General features: G+C 44.0%; 1 non-coding gene across 1 annotated transcript; it reads right to left on the reverse strand.

The window, feature by feature from the left end:
• Window positions 1-15,270: 15,270 nt before the first annotated feature.
• Window positions 15,271-15,377, reverse strand: LOC143675169 (U6 spliceosomal RNA). Its single transcript, XR_013171413.1, has one exon. It is a non-coding gene; the product is annotated as a U6 spliceosomal RNA (small nuclear RNA).
• Between the last annotated feature and the right edge of the window lie 1,890 nt (window positions 15,378-17,267).

Consider the following 17,267-nt stretch of genomic DNA (forward strand, 5'->3'; position numbering starts at 1 on the left):
AAATACAAATGGCCAATAAACATAGTAAAAAGAGGAGCACTCGCACTCAAAATTAAATGAATGAAAATTGAAACGATGAGATACCATCTTCAGCTATCGGATTGTCAAGTTTGATAGAACGCTGACAAGGGGGTAGGCTAATTGGAACATTCACACATGCTTAGTGACTGTACAGATGAGCATAATTTGGAAGGGTAATTTGTTTATATCTACTATACTATACTAGTCTATAAAATACTATGAAACTGTTAAAAAGAATGAGAGATATCTATATGTAAGATGAAAAGATATTCAAAATACATTGCTAGGTGAAAAAGGCAAGCTCCAGAACAGTATATATAACATGAACTCACATGTTAAAAGTAAAATTATACAGTGGGCAACGATGGCTCAGTGGCAGAGTTCTTGCCTAACATGCCGGAGACCCGGGTTTGATTCCCGATGCCTGCCCATGTTAAAAAATAAATAAATAAAATGAAAAATAAAATTATATGTCATAAAATGTGTTTGGCTATATACACAAAATATTTGAAGGGATATATGAGAAGCTGGTAACAAAGGGATTTAGGTGGGTGAAATCATAGAAAATGTACTTTCTACTTTTTCTGTACTATTTGCATTATTTTTTCTCTATTTACATCACACAGATATTTTACTTAAAAATACGTGAAGCATGCCTACAAGAAGTTCATTACACAAATGAAATCCTCAATAACTTCCCTTTCCTCCAGGGTCAAGTCCAAGCTCCTCAGTACCTCTCTACCATTATCTTTTTCCATATCCCTAATGTGCCTTATTGTTTCAGGGCCCTGTGATTTGCCTATGCTGACTCCTTGTCTACCATTCCCCATTCCCCTGTCGTCTGCCTGGAAACTCCTCCTCATTCTTTAAAACCCACACCAGCACTTCCTCCCTGGACAGTCTTTCCAAATTTTTCATAATAAAATAGTCACTTACTCCCTTGTGCTACATTGTGTGTCCTTGTGAGACAGGTCAAGACTGAGATTCCAAGGAAAGCATTTAGTTGGCTAGGCTTGGATCATCGGGAACCCTTTGGCCAGACTGATGGCAAATCTCACTGTATCATTGCCAGCAATGCAGAACCAACTGGATGTGTGTGTGTGTGTGTGTGTGTAAATAAATTTATTTTAAGGAATTGCTCATATGATTCTGAGGGGTAAGAAGTCTGAAATCTATAGGTCAAGACAGCAAGCTGGAAACTCAGGCAAGAACTGACATTGTAGTCTGTTATGGATTGAATCACATCCCCCACAAGAACATGTTCAATAGTCCTAACCCCTGGTTCTGTGGATGTGAAATCATTTGTAAATAGGATCTTTGAAGAGTCTATAAAGGTGAGACCAAAGTGAGTCAGGGTGGCTCTTAATCCAATATGACTGGAGTCTTTATAAGTGGAGGACATTTGAACACAGTAGGACGGGAGAGATGGCCATTTGATGGAGGTGGGGACTGAGTCCTGGATTGCCCCCAAGCCACCACCAGAATGCTACAGTCTTCAGGGAAAGTACAATCCTGCCGACACCTTGATTTTGAGCTTCTAGACTCCAAGACTGCAAGATAACCAATTCCTTTTGTTTAAGCCAACTAGACTGTGGTACTTTGTTAGAGATGCCCTGGTAACTAAGACATAGTCTTCAGGAAGAATTTCTTCTTCTCTGGGAAAACTCAGAGAAGACAGAGGCCTTCAGCTGAGTAAGGCCTTCAACAAGTTGAATGAGATTCATCCAAATTTTCAAGGGTACTCTTAAGTCAACTGATTATAGATGCTAGTCACACCTACAAAATGTCTTCACAGCAACATCTATACTCATGTTTGATTGAATAACTGGGCACCATAACCTACACAAGTTGACACATAAAATTAGCCACCGCAGTCCCCAAGACTCTATTCATTGGTGGAGGCCCTGTCCACTCCTTGTTCAGACTGATGACAGTCCATCTAAGACTCTTTCCAATGGTGGACAGAGTTTCCCAAAGCAATTCAAGACAGTTATCAGAAGAAAGGGGATAGATGCTAGGTAGGAAAAGACTTTAGGTGTAGGGATACCCTCAAACATACCATAAAACTCTGTTTCTCACACAAATCTTTTATGGCATTGCCTTTTTCGGTCTCTGGCACCCACCCCCCCACCCCCCATTTGACCAAGCCCAAAACTTAGGAGTGAGCCTTTTCTCTTCTCTCTTCACCACCACATCATGTTGGTCACAACTTCAACTACTGCCCTCTTCATTCACATCTGGCGGATTGACTTCAGAACTCAACTTAAGGTTTATTTTCTCTGGAAAGCCACTAAAGAGAAACATCCCTCTTCTGTGCTCCCAAAGCACCTTGTTCATGGACGCATTACCATTTGGAATGTTTGACTCATGTGTCTGTTTGCCCTACCAGACTGTGAACTCTTTGTCAGTAAGAAGCTACTTCTTATTCTTATCCTAATTTCTAGTGCTTAACTCAGGGCTGGCACACAGGAGAAATTAAAATAATATTGAATATTTCTATAATTTTTAAAATTTCCACCTTGAAATTATTTAAAACTTACAAGGGAGTTACAAAAATAATACAAAATCAACACAGAGAACTCTAATACTCCTCCTAACCAGATATCCAGATTTACCAACTTTCTTTTTAATTAAACATTTTTTTCATCTTGAAATACCTTCAAACCCAGAGGATAGTTGCAAAAATAATAAAAATCCCATCCAGAGAGCTCCAAGACACCAAAATCTTCCCCAGACACCAAAATCCATCAACCTCATTATTCTGCCACATTTACCTTATCATTCCAACCATCAATTCATCAGTCTATCAACCCATCTACCTGCCTTGCCATCCATCTATCTGTCTGTGCATCTATTTATCAATCCATTTTCTGAACACTTAGGTGTAGGTTGTATACATCACATTTCTTGGACACTTATTACTGCCATGTACATTTCTTAAGAACAAGGATATTCACTTAGGTAACCACCATTAGGCAGCTATCTAGTTCAGGAAGTTTAACATTGACATTAAGCTTACAATCTATATTCCAATTTATAGTTAAAAAAAAGAAGTTCTTTTAGTCCCTTTCTCCTCCATCATTAGATCCTTCCACGATCTGTATTGCATTTAATTTTCATTGTTTCCTTAGTTGCCTTTGTCTTTCTTCCTTCCTTCCTTCCTTTCTTTCTTTCTTCCTGTCTCTCACTCTCCCTTCCTCCCTCCCTCCTTCCTTCCCTCTCTCCCTCTCCTCCCCCCATTTGTCTTTTTTAATTGTGAGAACATGTATACAATATAAAGTTCCCATTTCAACCATGACCAGGCAAACCATTCAATGGGATGAATCTCATTCACAGTGTTGCAGTACCCTCATCACCTTTCGTTGATTTCCCACCTACCCAAAAAGATACCCAACACCCACGTTTTGGTTTCTAAAGCTGCCGGAATGCAACATACCAGAAATGAAACAGCTTTTATAAAGGGAATGTATTAAGTTGCAAGTTTACAGTTCTAAGACCATAAAAATGTCCAAACTAAGGCATCCAAGTAAAGATACCTTGACTCAAGGAAGGGCTGATGACATCTGGGTTTTCTCTCCCAGCTGGGAAGACACATGGACATATTTGTTAGCTTTCTCTTTCACTTCTTCAAACAGCTTCCCTGGGGGCATTTTCTTTCTGCATCTCCAAAGGGCTCTGACTGTGCGGGCTCCATCAACTCTTTTCCAAAATGGCTACCTCTTAAAGGTTTCCAGTAGATAGATTAAGATCCTCCTTGTATGGGTGGAGATACATCTCCGTGGAGACAATCTAATCAAATGGTCCCATCATAAACAATATTGAATCAGAATTAAGGAACATGGCTTTTCTGCGGCACACAATAGTTTCAAACTGACACAACTCATTATGCATTCAGTCCCCATTCTCACTGTCCCTTGCCCTTTGCAACCTGTACTGTATCTTCTGGCTCTGTGGGCTTGCATATTCTCCAATATTTTCTTTGTAGTTACCATAGGGCTTAAATTTAACATCTTAAATCTATAATATCCTGTTTGCTTCGAGACCAACTTAATTTCAATAATACATATAAGCTATGTTCCTATACCACTTGGGCCCCCCCCTTATGTAGTCATAAATTACATGTTTACACATTAAGAGTCTAAAGCCATTACTTTCTCATTACATTTTATGTGTTTGCCTTTTAGATCCTGTAGGAAATAAAAAGTGGAATTACAAACCAAAATACAACATACAGGCATTTATGTTTACTCATGTTATTATCTTTATTGGAGATCTTTATTTCTTCATATAGCTTTGATCTATTGTCTATTGTCCTTTATTTCAACCTGCAGAACTCTCTTTAGCATCTCTTATAGGATTAGTCTAGTGGTGACAAATTCCTCAGTTTTTGTTTATCAGGTAGTCTTACTCTCTCTCTCATTTTTGAAAGACAGTTTTGCTGGATATAGAATTCTTGGCTGGCATTTTTTTGCTTTTAGCACATTATGTATGGCATCCCTCTACAGCCTTGTCTCCACAGTTTCCAATGAAAAACGAGTACTTGATTTTTATTGAGGCTCCCTTGAGTCCCTCTTGCAGCTTTCAGAATTATCTCTTTATAATTAGCATTCAACAGTTCAATAATAATGTGTTAATGATTTATTTGGTTTTATCCTATTTGGAGTTCATTGAGCATGTTGGATGTATATACTGATGTCTTTTGTTAAATTTGGGAAGTTTTCAGCTGTTATTTCCCAGAATATTCTCTCTTCCATTTTCTCTCTTCTCCTGGGATTTCCCCAGTGTGTATATTCATAAACTGTGGGAATTCATAGTGTCCCACAGATTCCTTAGGCTCTGTTCACTTTTCTTCATTCTTTCTTTTTTCTGCTCCTTAGACTGGATGATTTCAGTAGTCTTATATTCAGATTTACTGACTCTTCTGCCAGCTCCAATCTGTTGCTGAGCTCTTTATAAGGGAATTTAAATTTTCTGTTACTGTGTTCTTCATCTCTGCTCAGTTCTGTGTCATAACTTCCATTTCTCTATAGATACTCTCTTTGTGTTTATGTTTTATCTTCCTGATTTGTTTAGTTCTTTGTCCATGTTTGCCTTTAGCTCTTTGAATACATTAGGACCTTTTTCTTAAAAAAATAACTTTCTCTGATATATTCCAGATTTCTAATCAAACCAGGCTTGATGGTTCCTAATGTTTTAACTTTCTCCTTTGCCTGGGCCAATGCTTTCTATTTCTTTGTATGTTTTGTTGAAATCTGGGCATTTTGATATTTTAACATATTTATTACTAGAATTTAGATTCTGAGGCATCTGTCCTTGAAGTTGTCTCTGGCTAGTGTTATGACACAGCTTTCCTTGAATGCTAGGAGCTAACAGAAGAAGAAGGAGAAGGAAAAGGAGAAGGAAAAGAGGAGAAGAAGGAGGAGGAGGCAGCCACTTGGCTGCTCTCCCACAGTGTTCTGTAAGAGATCTCTGTGAACTGTCTTTTACATGCAGACACAGTTCTGGAAAAACGAGTCCTTCAAGCCACCACTAGACAGATGGGGCTGGACCAACATACTCCTAGTATATGCACAAGGGTGCTCTGTTCCTTCTGGTACCAGGAATGGGGAGACACACTGAGGGTGTGAACTGGTGAGATGATGGGGGATTGGTCATCCAGGGCGCTACGAGATCCTATTGCTTTTGCATAGCCTTTTTCTTGATTCAGTGCTCATCCTGTTACTGGAGGGTTACTAGAGGGTACTGCAGGGTTACTGACTGTTTTCTGGAGTTTTGGGAAAGATGCTTCTGTGAGTTCTTGTTGGTTGTTCACAGTCTTCGTTGAGGGACAGAACCCTGAAGCATTTCACTCTTGATTGAGGTGGGCTCTTTATTATTTTAAAAAACACACTTTGTTTTTCTTTTTCTTTTTTTTGCATGGGCAAGCACCGGGAAATGAATCTGGGACTCTGGAATGGCAGGAGAGAACTCTGCCTGTTGAGCCACCATGGCCCGTCCCAAACTTTGTTCTTTAAAGTAAAATTTCTCTTACCATAATTCTGAAATGCAACTAGCTTTTTCCATTTAACAATAGTTTAAAAAATCTTTCTGTTATATTGTGCCATCGTTTTAACAGCTACATTTCATGTTCTCGACACATTGTCCCACAAATTATTATAACCAGCCCATATGCATTGTTGGTCATTTAGATGGTTTTCAATTTTTCAGCACTATAAATAATACCACCATAAATGTTCTTCTACATAGCTCTTAGATATTTGTGTTAAAAAAAAAAGATGGCTACCAAACCTTGACATTCTTCCCATCAAGAGGTGTGGTCTATGTCCCATCCTCGGAAAGCTGGATGAAGTTGGGCTGCTTCAACTTCCACAGTACAGCCACAGGAGTGGCAATCAGTAACTTTACAGATTGGTCACAAAAGTTCATGCAACTTCCACCTTGGTCTCTTGGAATGTACCCTCTTATGACTCTCCCTCTCAAAACCCAGCCAACATGTGACATGTTAGCAGAATGCCCAAGCTCCTTGAAGAAGCCACATGTTGGTTCTAGGCAGGGGCAACTTTCCAGTTATTTAATCCCAGGCACCACATATATGAGTGAAAGAACCACCAGAGGATTCTGGTTCCTAGCTATTGGGGTATTCCTAGCAGAAGCCTCACCACCATAGAGCAGAGAACATCTCGGTTATGCCCTGCCCAAATCTCTGGCCCATGGGATCACTGAACATAATGAAGTGGCTCTTTTACTCCATGAAGTTTGGGTGATTGGTTATGTAACAATAGTACCTGGAACAAAGAGAATTTCCCTTATAAAGCAGATACACATTTTAGACCTTTTGATTTGCTATTAAATACTCAATTAAAATTTTATAATTTAATGCAATAGAACTTCTGCCTCCTTTGAGAAGCTGTTTTCTGTGACACTATGGGGACTGTATATGTCTGGGCTCTTAACCTTGAGCAGTTCATCGGCATATCTGCATTTACACTGGATCCCCCTGGAAAATAACTTTGACTCTGAAAGTTGTGGCAGGGAGGTACTCTTGGGAGATATACCTGTCAGGAAGTGAGGAAGGCAGGACTGGGAAGAAGGGAGAAAGTGAACAGCAACCTGGGTGCAATTGAGACTTGAGTTCAGCTGTGGCCCCTGGATGGTCTTTCTTAAGTGTCCCAACTTGTAGCAAGGCAGCCAGGCATTGTAGCTCCATCTTAGACAGTCACTGGCTATGGGCCACTCCTGGGAGGGGATCATAATCTTGGGCAAGGTAGTTCCCTACAGCTGAGGAGGCAATTCCCTGTGAGATATAGCTGTGAGCCATGTTCCAAGTAGGTTAGGATGGAGGAGTCAGGTCTGCAGAAGGAACCTCAGTGGAGGAGCAGAGTATCCACACAGTCCACTCTTCAGACTACTCTGACCCACTTGGTTCTATTAAGTTTGACCCACAGGGAGCTGGAACATCTCTCCCACCACCCATTTTAGAGCGCTCTGACATTCTACTAGACTCTTTACTGATCTGTGTGACTTGCCTATTGAGGATCCAGAGCCTAAACCCTGAAATGTGTGTACCCCTGATTACAATGCGCTTCTCTGGCCATGTATGCTTGACTTGCCCATTTACCATTAAATCCAGATATGGCAGAATCAAAGTATGCCCCAGTGGATTACCTCAACATGATACATATTCTTCTCTGGTCCTGTTTAGCCACACTGACCTAGCTTCTCCTGCTGATCAGAATCAATAATCTCTGCCGGTATGGTAATTTCTTTCTTTACCTAGTGGTCTCTTTACATGAGAAGCTCAAACTAACTATGCAATAACCATAGCTTAAAGTTCAATGGGACTGTTACTGTTCCCCCTGATGGGAACAATCCCCCTTTGGGACCTCTACTGAGCCTAATGTTGCAGAGATAGGCAGTTCCCCTTGATGGAAGTACAAGTGGGTAAAGCAGTTCTCTGCAGCCAAAGGCAATTCTCAGTTAGCAGCCAATATACCCAGAAGCTGAGGGATGGGAGTGTTGGCCCTGGAAAAGGGGGTCTCAATGGAATACCACTATAATACCTGAAATTCACCTTCTATCCATAAAATAGGGATAACAGTGGTTTTGTGGCATGGGTGTTAGGAAGAAAACGAGTTAATGCATGTTAAAGATCCCAGTGCAGGTTGTTCCCAAGAAAGATTAGTTTCTATCCCTTTTATATCAAGCACTCCATCAGTGATCATATTTCTCTTTTTGGCTTGGCCAGTAGGGAGCTTATACCTTCATCTGGTGCTCAGTCACAGCAGATGTATCACTCATTTTCAATCATTTCTTATTTCCTTGATCTTGGTTTCTTTCTTCTCTTTAACTAACCTTGCACACCTTTCCTTTGTTACAATCTCTTTTAACTAGAGTTCTGTTCAGAGAATGACAAGGGATAAATAAATGCTTAACAGAGAAACTTGCTACTCTGAAGTCAGTTCATTTTCCAAAACAGTGACTGTGCCTCTTCTAAAATATTGTTCCAATCCCTTGTTCAAACTTAGTCAAGCACTTTGCTAGTACTTTGATTTGTTTGGCATCTGCCCACCCACCAACATCTAGGCGTGGGAGCCCCTCTGCTTACAGGGTGACTCACAGCTCTGACAAGTTGGAAAAATTGCAGAGCAGGTACTGAAAATGGAGGGAAGGGGGATTAATATTACCAGTCACTCCCATCAGCCAAAGACACTGCTGGTAATCTCTGCTCCCACCCTCTTTCCAAAGGACCCGCCCCTATCCCTTCCATCCACCCCCAGATGGCTCATTTAGCAATCCAAACCTGGTATTCAAATTGGGCCATTTAGGGACAGAATGGGGCATATGTGGCCCAGATGTTGTGGCTGAACTGATTCCTCCCATTCCAAGCTGCCCATTGGTTTTGTGCCTGACCTCAAGGCATTTGAGGGACTTGGTCATGTAATCAGCAGACTCCAGGTATGCCCAGCTAGTTTCTCTGCCTTGAGATCCCTTCACTTTCTCCAGGAGAATCCTGTGAGTTCCCTCTCTCCATTGGAGGCCTCAGTGTGTTCGTGAGGTGCTATACCCACTATTCTTGTTTCCATGCCAATGTATAAGATGAACCACACTCATGAATAACACTTCCCTGAAAATCATGTTAGCTGGTACTCTTTGGCTGAAGGGCTTTGAATGTCCCATTTTTTATGGCTCCTGGGTCCTTCTACCCCTTCTTCCACCATTTGTAGGTCAATGACAAGTTCAAGAGCTTGGTATGTTGTGATGGTTAGGTTCATGTATCAGATTAGCCAGGGGATGGTGCCCAGTTGTCTGGTCAAGCAAGCACTGGACTTAAGATATCAGTAAATTGATTGCATCTATGGTTGATTACTTCTATAATCGGCTAAGGGGTGTGTCCTCCATAATGAGACAAATTTAAGCCAATTAGTTGAAGGCTTTTAAAGAAGAAGTGATAACTTCAATAGCTGGAAGAGAGAATTTTTATCTCTACTTCATTCAGCAAACCTCTCTTGGGGAATTCATTGAACACCTTCATTGGAATTGCCAGCTTGCAGCTTACCCTATGGAATTTGGATGTGTACATCACCACAGTTGCAAGACAATTTTATAAAATCTTATATTTACAGATTTCTTTGGTTGGTTCTGTTTCCGTAGAGAACCCTGACTAATACATGTGTTCTGGATGGAGTTGGGTATTTGGCCTCCCAGGCTGGGGCGTCTTGGTCTCACAACTCATTGCCTCTTGTGACTGCATCATTGCCTGGTGAGAGGAAGCACATGAGAGTGTTCATGGAAGACTATAGGCTGGGTTTGGCTTCTGAGCTTCCTGGAGGCTCTGGGAGGTAGAGAGAAGGTTAAAACACTGACAATGACGAGTAAGAGGCTGTAGTCAGGATGCCCAGATTGCAATCCTAACCCTGCTTCCTGCTAGCTGGGTGACCTGGTAAATCACTCCACCTTTCAGCTTCCTCCTCTGGAAAATGGATGCAATAATACCTACTTTTTGGATTGTTGTAACAGTCAATGCTATGATTTGGAAAACTAGTACACCTGGCCAGGTACTTGGCTAAGCAGTTTATATCTATTGTTCATCTATTCTTCCAACAAACCTAAAGAGCTGGTATGACAACCCCTATTTAACAGATGAGGAAACCAAAGCTTAAAGAAGCTCAATGATAAGGCAGTAAGTGGCAGAACCAGGATGCACAATTAAGCCTCTCTGACCCCTCTCTTAACCACCACACTAGACTGCTATTCAGTGTAAGCACAGGGTCCTGGCACAGTGAAGATATTTAATAAATATTTAACCCATTTTCCCTGTCAAATAATATGCATTGCATATTAGTTACGGCTCTCTAGAGAAACAGAATCAACAGGAGACATCTGTAAATATAAAATTCATAAAACTGTCTCATATAACCGTGGGAACACAGAACCCAAAATCCATAGGGCAAGCTGTGAAGCTGACGACTCCAATGGAGGGTATGGACAAACTCCACAGGAGACACTTGCTGGCTGAAGCAGGAAGAGAGCCTCTTCTGAATCCTCCTTAAAAGGCTTCCAATGATTAGATTAAGCATCACTCATTCCAGAAGACACTCCCCTTGGCTGATTACAAATGGAATCAGCTGTGGATGTAGCCAATGTGATCATGATTTAACTCTATGAAACGTCCTTATAGTAACCGACAAGCCAGTACTTGCCCAGACAAACAGGTACCACCACCTGGCCAAGTTGACACATGAACCTGACCATGACACATTGACAGAGAAATTAAAAATATCATTCATGGATCATTTACTATGTGAAAAATGCTTTATACACCTTGCTTTAAATCTCACCCCAAAGGGATGGCATCATGACCCCATTTTTCAAGCAAGGAAACTAAGGTTCAGAGAGGTTAAATAGCTTGCCTAAGGTCACATAGCAAGTAAGGAGTAGAGCTGAGGTTTGCACAATGTCTTTGTTGAACTCTACATTCATCATTACATCATGCTGCTGCTCGAGTAAGGAGCTGTCTACAAGGTTGGTTTTAGGGGGTCTGCCACCTCTTTAACGGAAACTTCCAAATACTACCCACTTTTGCTTCTAGGGGCCTAAAACTCTGCTGAGGGCAAAGCCCTTTATCCTCACTATAAGAAACCTTTAGACCTAAACTTCTGGACCTGAACAAGTCCGATGGTGACTAGAGTTTCACTAGCGTGGTGGCTGGTCTCAGAACTTTCTCCTAGAGCAGACGAGAAGAAAGGGCAGCCTTTTGGCCCTGGGGCCCTGCTGTTCGAGAGGGGCCCTGGAAAGTGGAGATTGGTGACTCAGGAACCAGCTGAATGCTGTTGATGTCTCAGTTTTGCTGTGGGGTATACCAGTGCCTGGTCCTGTTATAATGGTAATTTGGGGGCTGGGAGTGGGGGATATGTGTGGGAGGATCTCTGAGGGTTGGAGAGCCTCAAATCCTCACCAACTTAGGAAACCTTTATGGGAAAGAATGCCACAGATGGTTCATGTGTGTGTGCATGCAAGTGTAAGGGAGAGGTTGACAGAGACAGAAAGGCAGAGCGAGGAAGAGAGAGAATGAGATAAGAGCCTAACAAAGAAAAAGAAATGGAAAAGCAAAAGTCAAAAGATACATAAAACAGCAGCTGAGGTCAAGAAAGAGGACAGAGATAAGTGAGGACAAAGATATGGAGGAAGGGGCAGAGAGGGAGAGAGGGAAAGATTTCATTCAACAGATGCTTATTGAACACTTACTCCATTTCAGGTGCTGTCCTAAGGACTGGGGATGCAACAAATAAGCAAAACAGACACAATTTCTGTCCTCGGGGGTCTTCCATTCTAGTGGGAGAATGGAGAAATCCAGAGGGAAAGGTAAAAACCCAGAGAGAAGCCCTCAGAAAGAGTGAGGAGGAACTGTTTGGAGAGATGGAGAGATAGAGATGGGCCAGGATATAGAGACAGAAGAGGTGGCGACAGATAGGGATGCAGAGTTAGAGAGGGATGGACCACAAGACAGAAGACAGAGCAGAGAGAGAACACGGTGGAGACAGCAGCTGTATCGAGGTTCCCGAGGCAGAGAGAGGCAGAGCCCAATGGACAATGCATACAGTAGCCCCTTTCCTGCAAGCTTGCTCAACGCCAGATCAGGGATTGTGGGAGAACCAAGCCCTCTCATTCCCTTCTCCCAGTGTCCTCTGAGGCAGGACCCCAGTCTCCAGTGACTAGGAAGGGAGTCTTGAGGTCTTGGTTTCCAGCAACATCAGCCTTGGAGGGAAAGTTTGTGGAGGCTGTTCTAGGGTCAAGCTCCTAAACCAAGCACTGTCCCCTCCACCCACCTGTAATCACTGTTCTGGGCTCCCCATGCTGAGCTGGCAGGACTCTGAGAGACTTCAGGTATAATACTATCTCCTCATTATACGGATGGGTAAACTGAGGTCCTGGCCTAACAGGTCAGGACGGCTGCCTGTGTCTCCCAGGTGGGGGGCAGTAAGCAGCCAAGGATAGAGCATTGACCTGGGGGCCAGGACCCTGTGTTCTAGTCCTGGCCTTGCCCTTCAATGCCCTGATGCCCCTCCTCACATCACAACGGAGGGTGGGGTGCTCTTTTTTTTTTTTTTTTGAGTGTTCAGCAAATCTGTGAGTTTCTTTGAAAAGTGCAGCCAACCACCGTCTATACATTGCATTTCACTGACTCTAGATGCACATTTTTTTCACATCTTACCATCTCTGAAATCAGGATGTCTTAAAAATCAGTGGCATCTTAAGTTGTAATTTGCAGCATTTTTTCTTGCATAGTGGCATGCAAAATTATGGTGTATCACTTAGATTCAGTAAGATACGGTATATAGGTATACTACTGTATATGGGTATATGTATACATATGCGCATACTCACGGGAAGAGTTACAGAAAATACAAGTCATTTTACTTCAATATAAAATCACATTAAGAAAGTTATGTTAGCAAAATAAAATATTCACTAAATAACAGTGAAATCACCAGTGGAATGTCAACACCCTACTTTCCTTCATTATTTCCCCCTCTGCCTTCTGGCAGGTGTGCGTTGCCTCTACATGTTAGAGACAGAGCTGTCTGCGGGTGCACGTGAGAACAGGAGAGACCGTCTGAGTAGTTCATGGTGGGAGTGGGTGGGAAGCGGCTCGCGGCCTCTTCCTTCTGCTTTCTTGATTTCTTTGTGCCTCTCCCCCTGCCTGGGCCAGACCTTCAGAGGGTATCCCAGTTCTGCAGCCCAAGGTACAATTATCCCTAGAGCAGCTCTTCTCCCCAGATGGCATGAGGGGGAAGGAGGAGCTGGCACAGTGCATGCGTACAGGGTGGGGTGCTCTTTAAGGCTCCTCCAGCCCCGACGACCCAGGATTCTATGAATCACATGAGAGTAAGTTTTGGAAGAGCACTATGTTTGAAAGCTGGGACTCTGACGTTTGCCGATGTCTGTTTCCGTGGAAACTGGAATTGGAATCGGAGAATGAGCCTGCAAGCTCTGCTCCCGATGCCCCAGATAGCTAGGGTGAGGGGTGTGCTGACTGGCAAACTCCTTCATCCGGGTGTCTCTGGAGTCCTCTCAGCCCCCGCGATGGGCTGACGGAAGGGCTCCATCCCCGCAGAAAGGGTGGCCAGAAGGAGGTTTTGAACATGGGGCTCCGCAGGGACATAGCTGACATTAACCGAGCACTCACTGCCCGCTTGGTCCCCACCCTGCAGAGCCTGGCACAAGGCAGTGATGGAATGAATGACCTCGGTGAGGAAACCTTGCCATCTCCATGACATTCCTCTAGACAGAATTATTCTGTCAAATTTTGTGCAGAACATGGATCCTTCCTTTACTGAACACACCTGCCCCCAGGTACTGGGCAATACAGAGAAGAACAAGCAATAGTTCTTGGCTGCTACTCAGGATCCAAAGGTGCCTGGGCTGGGCTCAGAGAGCACAGACGTACATGAAGTTAGATGCAGAACGGTTGGAAAGCTCCGTGGTTTACTCCGCACCCTTCCCTGTGCCCCGTGCACCACCCCTGAACCTCTAACTTGTTGGCTGCTTCCTGCCTCTGTACCTTTACTCCTGCTGTTCCTTCAGCCTGGGATCCCCTTCTACTGCCAGGGCTGCCTAGCAAATTCCTATACATCCTTTAAAGCTGCAGCTCCAAGTTCACTTCTGAGAAGCCTGCCACCCTGCCCTCAACCGAATCTCTGCATTCACAGGGAAGGCTGAAGGCATCTCTTGATTTGTATTCAGAGTCCTTTCCGTTCCCATCTTCTTAGGGACTTCACTCAAGCATCATCTTCTACTTCCATCCAGTACCTTCAGCCTCTCTCTCTACTGGCTCCTTCCAGTTAGCATTTACACAGTTCTAGTCTGTCTCCATCTTCAACCCAAACACGGCAAAGCTCCTTACCCACGGGCCACTCATCTCCCTCTCATACCCTCTCATGGCTAAATTTCTTGAAAGAGCTGTCTACATTTGCTGTCTCCCTTGGTCTCCTCTCCTACTCCTCCACTCGCTGCCATCTGGCTTCTGCCCCCATGGCTCCCCTAAAACTGCTCTCCCTGGGCCAACCATGCCATCCACTGAGCTCAACCGAAAGCCATGTTCATGTTCTCAGCTACCCAACAGCTCTTTGGAGCTCAGAGAGTACTTACATGAAGCACTCTCTTCCCTGGGCTTCTGAGCACGAGCCTCTCCTGCATTTCCCGCCCCCTGACCGCTTCAGGCAGTCCTCCCCAGCCTCCTTCACGGTTCCTCTTCTACTAGACTTGTGGTGCTTCTCTGAGCCTGGTCCCCCATTTCTCCCTGAGAGAGCGCATCCACCTCATTATAGCCCAAGGAGGGCCACCTCCTCTGGGCTTCACAACAGGGGCCCACACCCTCCCTCGGAACACTTGTCACGTTGGATTATAATCACTGATGCAGTTACCTGTTTCTGCCATGGGCTACAGACACCCAGAGAACAGGGACCACTGCTCTCTCGTCCAGGCATCCAGCCCCAGTGCCTAGGGTAAGCCCTGGGAAGCAGTGCCTGAGGAAGGGGATGGGGGCCAGATCACAAAGGATCCTGACATTTTTTGGGAAAGAACATGCCAGACAGACTCTGTCCTTCAGCTTGGGTCTGAGAATGAGAGATGCATGGAGCAGACCTGAACTCAACCTGCCTTCTGAAGTATGGCTGTCCCAGTTGACCAAAGATCTGCGAATTAGAAATAGCCATGTATTATTAGAAGCCACTGCAATTTTTTTTTTTTTTAAATATGGAACGCTTCGCGAATTTGGGTGTCATCCTTGCGCAGGGGCCAGGCTAATCTTCTCTGTATCATTTCAATTTTAGTATATGTGCTGCCAAAGCGAGCACACCACTGCAATTTTTGAGGGTTGCTTCTTATTCAACATTGTATCAGCAATAGCTTGGCTAAAAACTATCTATGAGGCAGCTGTAGAAACAAGAAGGCTTTACAGCTTTAAAGAATAACAGGAATAATGGTCGGAGGGGAAGGTGGAAAATCAGAGGAGAGTGGAGCCCCTAAAACTGTGGGAGGAGAGAGTATCAGGAAGAAACCTTCCCCAGCTGCCTCTGCCTACAGTTCAGAGGCTGTCATCCTCCAGTGTACTGCACCACGCCCATGTGTATTCTTTCTCACACACTCTGCTTGAGTCATCTTAACTACCCCCAGGGCTTGAATCCAAACCCCCCAGACTAGGCCTCCAGGCTCCACACTTTTCTCCCAAGCTCCAGACCCATCGACTACCTCTCCTGGATGTCTCCACATGGATATCTAACGAGCTTCTCAACCTCACCATGCCCCCCACCCTCAGATCAGCTGCCCCTTCTGGGTTCCTGCACTGAATGGCACCATTGTCACCTAAGCCACCAGTCTTGGAATCATTTTTGATTGATGCTCTCACATCCCATCAGTTTAGGAAATTCTCAGGTCCATAACTGCTCTCCATCCCACTCAGCCCCAGGACCTCTCACTGTGCCTGCTGCTGCAGCTCCCTAACTGCTCTCCAGCCTTGCCTCTTCCACAGTGACTCCCAGAGTGATCTTTCTGAATCACAAATAGGTCACTCTCCTATTTAGACTCTTCAGCCTGCAGGACAAAGACTAACTTCTAAGCATGACACACAAGGCCCTGAATAGCCCAGGTTCAATTGAATACACTGATTAATGCAGTTCCTTCTGTCTGAAACACTCTCCCCTCCCTGCCCAAGCTGGGGTTTAGCCACTTCCCACTCAAACTTCAGTTTAGACTCGACCTCTTTCAGGAAGCTTTCTCTGACCACCTGCCACTCCACACCACCTCTGCCAGGCTAGTCTACGTGCCCCCACTGAAGATCCATGACATTCTTTGTCAGATACTTCTTGTGCCCCACCTCATAGCTCCCAACCCAGCTTTGACTCAGCCATTGCTGCAGTAACCTGCTTCCCATGGTGGGACCTGACAGCATCTCCCCTCAGCTGGTCCAACAAGCTTTTCTTGCCTTCTGTCCTGGGGTTTCTCTGATATCCCGGCATGGGACACCTGTGGAACCACTGGGCACTCTGCTTATACTACAAGGACCAGATATCAGTAAATCTATCTAGTAGGGACCCTCCCTGTTGCTGAGACTTTCCTCCTCTTCCTGGAACAACCCCCCTCCCCTTTGCCTGGTTAATTCCCATACATCCTTTAAGGCTCAAGTGTTACCTACTCAGGGAAGCCTTCCCTGACTTGTCCCCCACCCAATCAGTCTTGCTGTTATTTGCTCTCTCAGCATTTTCTGCTTCCTGTTTGCAGCACTTAAGCGAGCATAGTTTGTAACGACATATTTATCTATGTGATTATTGAATTAACCCTTGTCTTTCCCGCTGGGCTATAAGTTCCACAAGGAAGGAGACTGTGACTGTTTTGCTCACCATTGTATTCTCAGCACCTTTCATGATACCCAGCTCATACCAGATGTTCAGGAAGCATTTGTTAAATACATTATTTTATTCCACGTTTAACAAATTTTTATTGCACACGGGTGCTAAAAGTGGTGATAAAATCCCCAGAGTGCTTAATTTCTAATGAGGGAAAAAGGTAAGAAAAAAAAAAAACATATAATATATCAGGTGGTGATGGTAGCTATGGGGAAAAATAGAACAAGATAAGGGGGGGTATATGCAATTCTACCCAGGTCCATTTAGGAGAGGCTCTGGTGGTGTTTGACGAGAGACCTAGAGGAAGTGAGGGAGGGAGTGATGTCCATATCTGCAGGAAGA

The sequence above is a fragment of the Tamandua tetradactyla genome, chromosome 2, assembly GCF_023851605.1.
Source record: "Tamandua tetradactyla isolate mTamTet1 chromosome 2, mTamTet1.pri, whole genome shotgun sequence".
Lineage (NCBI taxonomy): Eukaryota > Metazoa > Chordata > Mammalia > Pilosa > Myrmecophagidae > Tamandua > Tamandua tetradactyla.